The sequence below is a fragment of the Cydia pomonella genome, chromosome 14, assembly GCF_033807575.1.
Source record: "Cydia pomonella isolate Wapato2018A chromosome 14, ilCydPomo1, whole genome shotgun sequence".
NCBI lineage: Eukaryota > Metazoa > Arthropoda > Insecta > Lepidoptera > Tortricidae > Cydia > Cydia pomonella.
Genome location: NC_084716.1, coordinates 6,877,628 through 6,889,266, shown reverse-complemented (window position 1 = coordinate 6,889,266; position 11,639 = coordinate 6,877,628).

Sequence of the window (11,639 nt, the reverse complement as noted above, 5' to 3'; positions counted from 1 at the left end):
AGTTTAGAGAGGCGCAAACGGGGGACAACGACCCAAATGCGCGCACACTCGCTCGATCCTTTATATGCTACCTCAACGAAGAAAAGAGCATGACGGTCACGCAATACAAGAGCTATGTGGACATTGGAAGTGCCACCACGCGTGACTGTCACACTACAAACGTGATGGAGCTGCCCCTTCGGAGCAAAGTGGTGTTTTGCACCAATTCGCCGCTCGAGGTGGACGACCCTATCGTCGACGGTTTCGTGAAACGGCACTACCCCATCTCGCTAGACTATCGTTTCACTAACTCTAGTAATTGTTTGGATCGTTTGGTGCGGCACCACCTCGCCAAGAAGGCGCCCACAGTGACGTGGCTCGGCGCGCAACTAATCACCGAAGTGCACGTGGCCGGACGCACCTCGTCGTTGGCATCAAAGATTGAGTTTACCTCGAGACACTTTCACAGCTCGTACTACTTTAACTCTACGCACCGGGCCGTTATGGAACAGCCCACCGGACACGTGGACCGCGAGTACGATTTGTACTTTTCAAAGACTGACCCGGTGCGCATATTCATGTCGTACGTGAGCCTGGACGATTGCCACTCGTATCCAATGACGGAAGAGCAATTGGTTACCAAACTCAACGATTGGTGGGAACAAAATAAGACGCATATCAATTATAAATTCAAAGGAACCAGTGGGTTTGCCGATTTATTACTGCGCTTCAAAGTGTTTACTCAATACAAACATTTAGACAAGTATTATCTTAGATTGCAATTAATTAATACTAAATAATACTACTAAGCAGTTCAGGACAGTCAATGCTGCCATTGTTAAGAAATATGTAATGTCGGCAATTTCACGTGGCTGTGACAAAGGTAACAAATAGTGGTTCTTGCACACGCTAATATAATTAGATGAGTGGTATGGGATACGTAATTTATAGTAAAGAAACTTTATCCTCCTGAGTTCCAGTTTACTTGTACAAGTACTAAAGAATAAACGATTATAACCGCTAATGTTTCGTTTTCTTTATTCCCCTTGTCGGAGCAAGATCAGACCATTCACCCCTCTTCCTATATAAATCATAACATATGCAAATCCAATTTGACAGTGACAATCAGGTGGGAAATCTACATTTAAACCTGCTGTTTCATGAGACGTACGTTACGTTTTTCCAAGACTTATGAGATAATTGGCTCTGTGTCACTATTTATGTTGTTATTAGCATAGTTATAACTGTTGGTTCCGTAAATTTGAAAATTATGTAAAACGTAAACTTATCTCTAAAGCCTATTATAGCACACAAGACTACATGAATGATGAAACACCGTGGGATTAAATGTGATTGTAAATAATGAATTATTTATTGTTATGTTAATAATGATGAAATTGATAATTTAATGTATATATATGTATACCGTATTTTTTTGATATTTAGAGTTTATTCTAGAAAGTTTCTAGACTAGTATTTTTATACAATTTTGGTTTGACGATCCTTTTGTTATTATTAAGTTTACCATATCTATAATAATTCAATGTTTTTTTTTGTGATCAATAATAACTGCATCAATAAATTGCTCTGATATTTAGATTTAGATGATATTTGTAAAATTTGACGATTTGAAAGTGCTTGTTGCTAGGCCTATTTGAATAAAGAATATATTGACTTTGACTTTAATGTCATCCGGAGAGGATGTCGTAACCTCCTGAAGAGTAAAAAATAATGCTCGGACGCAATAAGGTTGAAATTTCGATTTCAATTTATTTGTGTCGGGGATTTAGGAGGTTAAGAGGAAATATCGAGAACGTTTGTATGGAAAAATGGACACTAATCTACTTTTCTCAGATTGAGATAAGCTCCCCTCGCCTTCGTGTTTGTCAACTCGAGCGCGAGTCGTCCGTACAGGTTGCATTTGGTATAGAGCGCATTCAACGAGTCCGTTATATCACCGGACCCGTACTCTAACGGAGGCGGTAGGTCAACAGCGTCCACTGTAAACACTCGACTCTTGGCCTTTACCATCTGACGTAAATCGGCGGCGCGGTCGTAGGCCACTAAATTGCCGTTTCGATTCAACTGGTTCTCAAACAGGTTGTAGGGCGGGCACTGGGAGCGTGTCTCGATTCTAAAAAAATCATCTGCCTTGGTCGATTTCACAATTACATCGCTGCTGATCAACCGAATCATTTCAATAAATAGACGCAGATCGTCCAAATTTTTGAAATGTGCCGAATAGAGTGACACTAGATCGGCCGGCTCGGCGGCCGTCTGCTCCTTGTCGACAATCTGCCTGATCGTCTCGAGTACTCGGCCGTTACCCATCAGCCGTGCGATGCTATCTTTGAGAACCAGCATCTTATTTCACGTGGCCAGTCACCGCCGAGTGTAGTCTGTTTGCAAATTCGAGCCCGGCGCTGGTGCCAAACTTGCGGGCGTAGTGCTCCGTCATGCGCGTGTTTGAGTGGCGCAACAGCTGGCGCAGGGCGAAATTTTCTCCATACACGAGACCCTCGTACGCGACCAGGTTACGAAACACCTTGAACCCGACTCCGGGTGGCTTGCGACGGCCGGTCGCGATGCGCCACGTCCGGCCAAACTCTTTAAGAGCACTCGTGTATATGGCCGCCAGGCGCTGTGGGCCCCGATCTGACGTGAGGGGCGATATCACGGACGCTATCACGCGCGCCACGTGTGGCGACATGATGAAGTTTACAGTGCCCGTTTTACTGGCTTCGCCGAAATCGCGAGCCTACGATCTCGGAGGTTAGGCTCCATGGCAGACTCGATTTAAACCATTTTCCGCATATGATATTCAACTCTATTGACAGATATTAAAGATCAAATTTGAAAAAAAAAAATATATTTTTTTCTGTCTTCGATCCTTTCAACTTTTTTCAAAGAAAAACATGTTTATTCTGTGCGATTCACAGGTTAAACATACGTGTCATAATGACACCATATCCATCGAAATTTTTCTAAGTTTTCCGGCCCCCTTTCGTACACCTCAACCACAATTTAGCATCTATTGTACAAGGAAAGACTTCCTGAAACCAATTTTTAGTTAAACTGGGTTCAAACAAAATAAACCTAGGTACACTGAAGACAGACTTTGATGAGAAAAAGATAATAGCGCCAGCAAAGGAGAGACTAGAAGATTTAAAAGAATTACAACATTTTAATACTCAAGGTTGGAAGGCTTAATGAATTGTTAACCACTTTAGGCTTTGAAAACCTGAAAATGAATGAAAAACTGCTTTGGAACAACCAAAGATTTTTTGGCAGGAACTGAGAACCTTTTAGTACGGTCGCCAAATCTCAAAAGCCCTCTAGAAACACGATTTAATTGACTCGGCTCGGCCTTACCCACAACCGGTATCAATGTGTTCGGACAGTTCTCCTGATCACCGTACATGCGGTAGTAAAGCGGAAAAATGGTGGAGGGGATAGTAATGACGTCACAAAGATGGCGGCCGGACCTATTCTTTTTGGCGGTGTATCTCGAAAACCACTTAACCGGTTTTAATCATCGAGGTGTCAAATAATAGCTTATATTATGGAGATTATTTCCTTTTCTACAAACATTTACGTGAAACCTATAGGAAAAAAAATAATCACAAAAAACAGTTTTTTTATAAAATTATTTTTTTTTATTTTGTAAAAATCTCCGTAAATATTAGCATTTCGCAAATTTTGTTTAATATAAAACATATTGCTTCATTATCAAGGAATATAATGAGCCTTAAAACATACAGATCGAGTAATAAACAATGAAGCTACACTCATTTATTTGCGCATGGGTAACGATAACTGGCTTTTACCGGTCGAAACTGTGGTGACTGTTACGATACGTATTGAATGGAATTTATAGAGTATCGGTTTTAATTACTGAAATTATAATGACAATTATAAAAACCAGACACAATAATGTTACCTTACTTCGACGTTTAGTCTCTTTTTTCGTCTTAATCATAGGTAGGTACATATTTCTTTTTACTTAAAAATTTTATACAGGGTGAACTTTTAACCACCAGTCATACTCTGCGCAGCGACTTTATAGGTCATACTGAACAAATTTACTATTAGTAGTCCCCAAGCCGCTCCGAGGCCAGATTTAATTGACTCAGCTCGGCCTTACCCACAACCGGTATTAATGTGTTCGGGCGTTTCTCCTGATCACCGTACATGCGGTAGTAAAGCGGAAAAATGGTGGGAGGGGATAGTAATGACGTCGCAAAAATGGCGTCCGGACCTATTCTTTTTGGCGGTGTATCTCGAAAACCACTTAACCGATTGTATTCATCGAGGTGTCAACTAATAGCTCTGTTAAGTCCCATTGATGCTTGAACTACTAATCTGTGAGTATATTATAGCGGCAACAGAAATACATCATCTGTTAAAATTTCAACCTCCAACTATCACTTAATGGGAAACATACAGCACATAATAAAACAAAATGGTAAAAACTAATCTAAATTAAAATATATCTAAATAAGGCCCCCGCGGCATTGTGCCAAAGATGCTGGCAGCATTCCCTCGCTGAATGGCAATACTAATGCGCTGCGAGAGAAAGCTGCCAGCTCTCTGGTCACCGGTAGAGTCTATGAGCCTTTTACTCATTTCCTTAAAAAGTATCTTGGCGCTTGGACCCCACGGCCCTAGTGTCTCGACTCCAAACGCCACAAAGTGGTATTGGGGGCCGAGACTTCGATATTTGAAAACCTTTTTGATTTCAGCCGCCTCGGCAGCTGCCCCAGCCTTGGCCGAAGTTCTTGGTAGATGGGACGGTGCCAGTGTATCGACGCATGTGGCGTCCCAGACTAGCACTCGACCCATCTTCCATGGGACCAGGGTCATACCGTCCGGTCTCTTGCCATCGTCCCTCGAAACGCCGTTTGGTTCAAGGATAGCCGGCGCGTTGACGGTAGCAAGAGATCGGCGGATGATATCGTTTAGGGCAGCGTGCCTGGAGAGGCGACCGGCACTTAATTGACAACAAAGGCCGTGGTGTCCAAGCACGTCGACGGTTGCGCCGCAGGGGCATCTGTGGGGGGCGCAGACCTTTACTCCTAATCTAAGGCTTGCGGCTAAACGGAGGGTATCCGGCTCTAGATATGTACCGGTGGGGGGGGGAGGGGTAGGCATGCAGCCACTGGCCGGATTCTAGTTCTGCAGCTGCGAGGAGCCGCGCGCGTGTAGGACCAACTGAGCTGGAAAGTAGTTTATCAAAGTTAATTTTGCACAACGTGTCGTCCCAGCAACGTTGAATGTTTAATTTTGAAGGTAAATTTTGACCCGGACAAGCCGTCAGCCAGGCGTTTCTGGCCTCCGTCAAGCACGCTGTCTCGTAGTTTAAAGTTTAGTTTTTCTCGTCTAATAGCTTATATTATGGAGATTATTTCCTTTTTACAAACATTTACGTGAAACCTATAGGAAAATAATAATCACAAAAAACATTTTTTTTTATACATTTGGTTGGTAGGTTTGTCTTATGTTTTAAAGCAGTAAAATCTTTCAAGTCGAAACACAGTATAAATATACATTTTGTTGTCTAATCTAAAAGTATGATGTTCATTGTTTAAGACTGATTAGTGATTACTGAATTAAATAACATGCTATTTGTTATTTTTGTTTTATTTTTTAAATCAGGTATTAATTTATTCACTATGTATCACTATACAGGCAAAATGTGTATCATAGTTGGTCTGTAAGTACTTACTACTTGTGTCGAATATAGGTATAAGATGAAATTTTAACCACCAGCCATACTCTGCGCAGTGACTTTACAGGTCATACTGAACAACTTTTATTATGGGACCAATGCCGAATCACGCAAGAAAATTTGGATCTGGAATGACACCCACTGGCTGTGCCCTACCACACAAAGCGAGATGACATTCACAATGCCCATACCTCTCTTTTGGACGTAGTTTAAGGACGTACCCGGGTCCATGACGCATGCTCGCCACACCGCTGCTTAAAATAAGCTGACGCACCGTAAATTGAACTGCGCAAAAATCGCAAAAAATATTACACGGAGATCTTATGGCAGACACCGTACCGGTGACGTAAAAGACGCAACTGTTTTGCGAACAAAAAAGATTCGCGTGAAGCACGTCACTGCGATTCCGTACCGTCACCGTTTTTTAAACAGCGGTGTGGGGAGCATGCGTCAAAAACGGTACGCATACGACGCGTCACTGCGATTCCGTATCGTGACCGTTTTTTAAGCTGCGTTCTGGTCGCACCTTGTATTGTATTGTATTGTATTGTATTCGGGCGATTTTTCCGCAACTCGACGACTTGCGCCTATTTTGCGTGATATGTTGGGGGTGGGCTAGTCCTGCCAGCCCAGCTCCTCGAGGAATCCTATCAAACCTTTGATGTTGAGTAGGACCTCGGTGAGGTCTCTCGGAGATCCGAGATGTTTAGCCCTGTATGGAGTCACTCCGCTGCATTCCAGCACCACGTGAGAGGCTGTTTCTTCTGTCTCCATGCAACCTCGGCACAGGGGACTGTCTGTGACACCTGTTGTGAAAAGATGTTTGTTAAATAGTCCATGACCTGTTATGACACTGGTTACCATACTCAGTCGGACCTTCCCTAGTTGCAGGAGCGCCCTTGTGAGTTTTCCGTTGATGCCAGGCATGGCTTCTTTTGCCTGTCTGCATCCAGTCTGGTTCAGCCAGTGTTCTGTGTGTAGTTTCCCTGTACGTGCCAGCAGCATTGAGCGTACCTTGCTAAATGGTATCGGAAGAATCGGTTCCGGACCAATCGCCCCCGCATTCTTTTTTTCTTTTATTAAGAAACAAACGGTCGTTTACAATATGCGGTATTATTAACTATTGCATTTTAAAGCTAGACCTACGGTTTCCTTAATTAAATATAAGAGTGCTAGATTTTAAACAGTTTTTTTTTTTGCTACATAGCATCTGAGTTTTATATATGTATATATAGTTACTGAACAATTATAATAAATTCTAAGCTTACTTAAATACCTGCAGAGTTAAGTACTACAATTATATACGCCATACACTATTGTGCCATTCACTATATAGGTATATATTTGATACAGGTATTATATTTAAGTATATAAAATAAAATCAATACCTAATTATTATTTTTTTCACAAACAAATGCTTTCTTTAAAGATACTATATTACAATGAAAAACATCAATATTAGAAAGATTTACGCATTCATTATAAAGTCTACAAGCACGCCTTATAAACATATTTCGTGCATAACAAGTTCTGCTAAATGGGACAGCAAATAATTCCTTTTTGCGACATTTACGCTGACGCGCACGAGGGACTTTAATATTTATTTATATTTAATATTTATTTATATTACATTCGATCCTTGCCTGGCAAGCTCGTCCGCAGCATCGTTACCTCGGGATCCACTGTGTCCCTTGATCCATTGTAGGGTGATCTTGTTATTATGACATACCTCCATTAGTCGTTCGTGGCATTCGTGTATAAGTTTGGATGTAACTATATGGCTATTTAGAGCCATTAAGACTGCTCTACTGTCGGAGAGTATGCGGATGGAGGATCCTACTACCTTCCTTGCAGTGATGGCAGCCGCCGCGTTTATGATGCCCATGCACTCAGCTTGGAATACCGAGTTATGGGCTCCTAGCGGAGTGGTGATCGACATGTTCAGGTCTTCTGAGAAGGTTCCAGAGCCCGATCCGCTGTCTGTTTTGGACCCATCAGTGAAGATTCTCAGCTCCCGGGGATTGAGTCCTTCATGATTGTCGTCCTCATATAACTGTATTTTGTACCTTTTATCGAAGATAGCTTGTTTGTGAATCCGGTCCGTGCCTGACCTAAGCACTGGAAATTCGTCATACACCTTTTCCAGGCATTTTGTGTGAAGAGCTCCTGTGATGTTAGACCATATCTTGAGGGTTCGCAACCTTACCGCTGAGAGACTGGCCTCTTGCTGTATGTGTAGGTGCAGCGGTGGAAGGTTTAGCATGACCTCCATGGCTGCAGTCGGGGTAGACCTCGTGCAGCCAGTGGTGGCCGCGCATGCGAGCCTTTGAAGTCTTTGTAGTTTGTCTCGTACGTTGCCTAGGTTTGTTCTTGGCCACCAAACCAGAGCACCGTAACAGAGTAAGGGGCGGATTATCGTCTTATAGAGCCAGAGGGTAATTTTCGGGTTGAGTCCCCACCTCTTACCAATCATCCTTCTGCACTGCCAGAAGACAACTCCCGCCTTGTCTATCCGTTTGTTGATGTGGTTGTTCCAATTGAGTTTATTGTCGAGAGTTAGTCCTAAGTACTTAACTTCATCGGACAGCTGTAGCTCAGTTTGGAAAAGTGTTGGTCTGGTAAAGTTGGTCGCACCTTTATATGGGACAGTCAAAATTTTTTTCGCGATTTCGGAATTGGTCCCATAGTAAAAGTTGTTAAGTATGACCTATAAAGTCGCTGCGCAGAGTATGACTGGTGGTTAAAAGTTCACCCTGTATAAAATTTTTAAGTAAAAAGAAATATGTACCTACCTATGATTAAGACGAAAAAAGAGACTAAACGTCGAAGTAAGGTAACATTATTGTGTCTGGTTTTTATAATTTTAATTATAATTTCAGTAATTAAAACCGATACTCTATAAATTCCATTCAATACGTATCGTAACAGTCACCACAGTTTCGACCGGTAAAAGCCAGTTATCGTTACCCATGCGCAAATAAATGAGTGTAGCTTCATTGTTTATTACTCGATCTGTATGTTTTAAGGCTCATTATATTCCTTGATAATGAAGCAATATGTTTTATATTAAACAAAATTTGCGAAATGCTAATATTTACGGAGATTTTTACAAAATAAAAAATAATAATTTTATAAAAAAACTGTTTTTTGTGATTATTTTTTTTCCTATAGGTTTCACGTAAATGTTTGTAGAAAAGGAAATAATCTCCATAATATAAGCTATTATTTGACACCTCGATGATTAAAATCGGTTAAGTGGTTTTCGAGATACACCGCCAAAAAGAATAGGTCCGGCCGCCATCTTTGTGACGTCATTACTATCCCCTCCACCATTTTTCCGCTTTACTACCGCATGTACAGTGATCAGGAGAACTGTCCGAACACATTGATACCGGTTGTGGGTAAGGCCGAGCTGAGTCAATTAAATCTGGCCTCGGAGCGGCTTGGCGACCGTACTATTTTGGCGGGCCTAACTAATGCAAATTTAGAGCATAGAGAACTGTTACAACAAGGTCTACAGGAAATATTAAACTAAATAGTAACGTTCGATTTTTCTTGCAACCAGGCATGACGACGAAACTGGTGTTTGTTGTCTTTCCATAAAGTTCTACGGGATCTCAGACAATTTCCACGTTCTGACGTTTGCCGATGCCGTCCGCGAGAGTGATCTTCGCCTTTAATTAATACGTACCCCTTTTCCCGTAATTTAGTAGTCAATTGATATCACGCAATACTGGCATTTGCAAATTGCATTTCACGAAACTTGTTACCATAAGGTATAATTATTTGAAATTAGTTAGAACAAGTCTGTGGGATCCTAAGATAAATAGGTTTAATAGTCAAAAGTGGGAACAGTAGGTGAGATTAGTAAAAATAAAAAAAGATAATTTGATGTTATGTTTGCTGCTATCATAAAATTTGTAAGGTTCGTATTAAATTCACTTTGCCCTTTTTTTCTACGTTTCCGACATGTTTGGTTGTCTCCAAATGTCTTTTAATATTGCTTATCTTCGTATATCTTGATTACAGCAAGAGCAGTATACGTGTTTGTCACGTACCTCCAAAAACGGAAAATTGCCACAATATTCGAGTAAAGATGACATTTTAGAGCGTTTTCTTATACATTTAGTAAATATAAATTTTAGCTAAATATAATCGTGAAGATACAATAGCTAAACAATAACGAAGTCAATTTATTGTTCATCTGATTGACAATGTGTCAGTCAAAAACGTACTTACTCATTTCAAGTGGCGATATCGTTTAATAAAGAGGTTGATAAATGATAAGTGATAATTGTTTATGAAAATCAAAAATACTATTTGAAATCATCCTATAAGTGGTTTGACGTCATCCGCACTTTTTGTACGACCCCTGTTTATTACCAACCTGACGAATCTAAGTATCTCAGAAGTCGATGATAAGGCCAAGGAATTGCAAATGATTTATTCTACTGACTTAAAAGACAATTTTACAGAAGAATGTCTTCATGTTCGTTCTCACTGCGGCATAAAAAATGAGGAGCGAAAGTGTGCAGTCAGTTTGTTGAAATGGTTACGAACCGAAGGTCTTCAAACCATTTATCCAAACGTGGATATTGCTCTTCGTATGTGTGTATGTACACCCGCCAGTAACTGTACAGGAGAAAGATCGTTTTTTTTTGTTTGCGCAGAGTTAAAAACGATTTACGCACAACAATGACGAAGCAGAGGTTAAACGATCTTGCTTTGTTTTACATAGAAGCTGATTTTTTGAGCAAATTGGGTTGCGAAGGTTTAATTAATGATTTTGCTGCATAAAAAATAAAATAACTTAATACTACTAGACCATTTATAATCTGTGGATCTGAGAATTTTAAAGTAATGAGGGCTACCGTTTTTGTACTCGGTAGCTGGCGCCACTGTAGCTATAGTTCCAAAATTCTGCTATGCTTTTAAAAGAAAAGTACGTTCTTATATACACAAAGGTATTTTAACGTGCCGTTATTTAAAACCTGATTATATTTGCATATTATATTTTAGTTGGCACTTTTTCGAAACCACTATATCTACAGTTTACCATGTTTAATCAAAGATGGAAATAGATTTACCACAATTATGAATAAGGAATGAAATTAGCGATAAAACGCTTGCAACCGCCAAAAATTCTATGCATTTGATATTTTGAAAGACTTCCGTCTACACTAGCGCCCTTAGCGAAATTAAATTTAGGCGTTAATAATATAGTATCCCAAAGGCTCACATACACCATCGAAAATAAGATCTTGCTCCTTGGCAAGGTCAGAGGATGGGCCTATAATTGGTCAGGTAGTTAGTCAACCTGACGGTACGAGTGCTTGTCCATTCGTTCGCGTGTTACTAGTTACTACTATTACTACTACATACTTTAAACAATAAATATTACGTTTAAAATGTAGGTTTCGGGATTGCTCGTATATTTATAAAATTTCAAAACATAAATAACGTCAGATGGGGTAAGCGAACTATCGAGGCAAGAGAAACACTTGTAGTGAATGGTACGTCAAGTATAAAGCTTACAGAGATGTATGGATTTTTACTGCCAAGTTGCTGCAAAGTTAGCGTAATCAAAGTCTACTATTTTTTTGTCCCAAGTAAAATAAACAATGCTTCTCTTAGCCCACCTGACCTTAAAGCATAGAATGATTAGTTCATAATTAAATTAATTACTCGTGAAATATTGTTATGCTCATGCTGCAGATGTTAAATCAAAGACTAGGTGTGGTTTGTAGATGATCATTTAATGAATCTCTGTCAAAACGTTTTCTATAACTACCTACATACATAACACCTCCACCGTTATTCTAAAGAATTTTTTAGACAAAATAAAGATGTATACAATTCAGTTCAAATAAGGTCAGTTTGAATAGGTACATACGCGTTCTTATATTTTAAAAGATTTACTACCACTACCTTT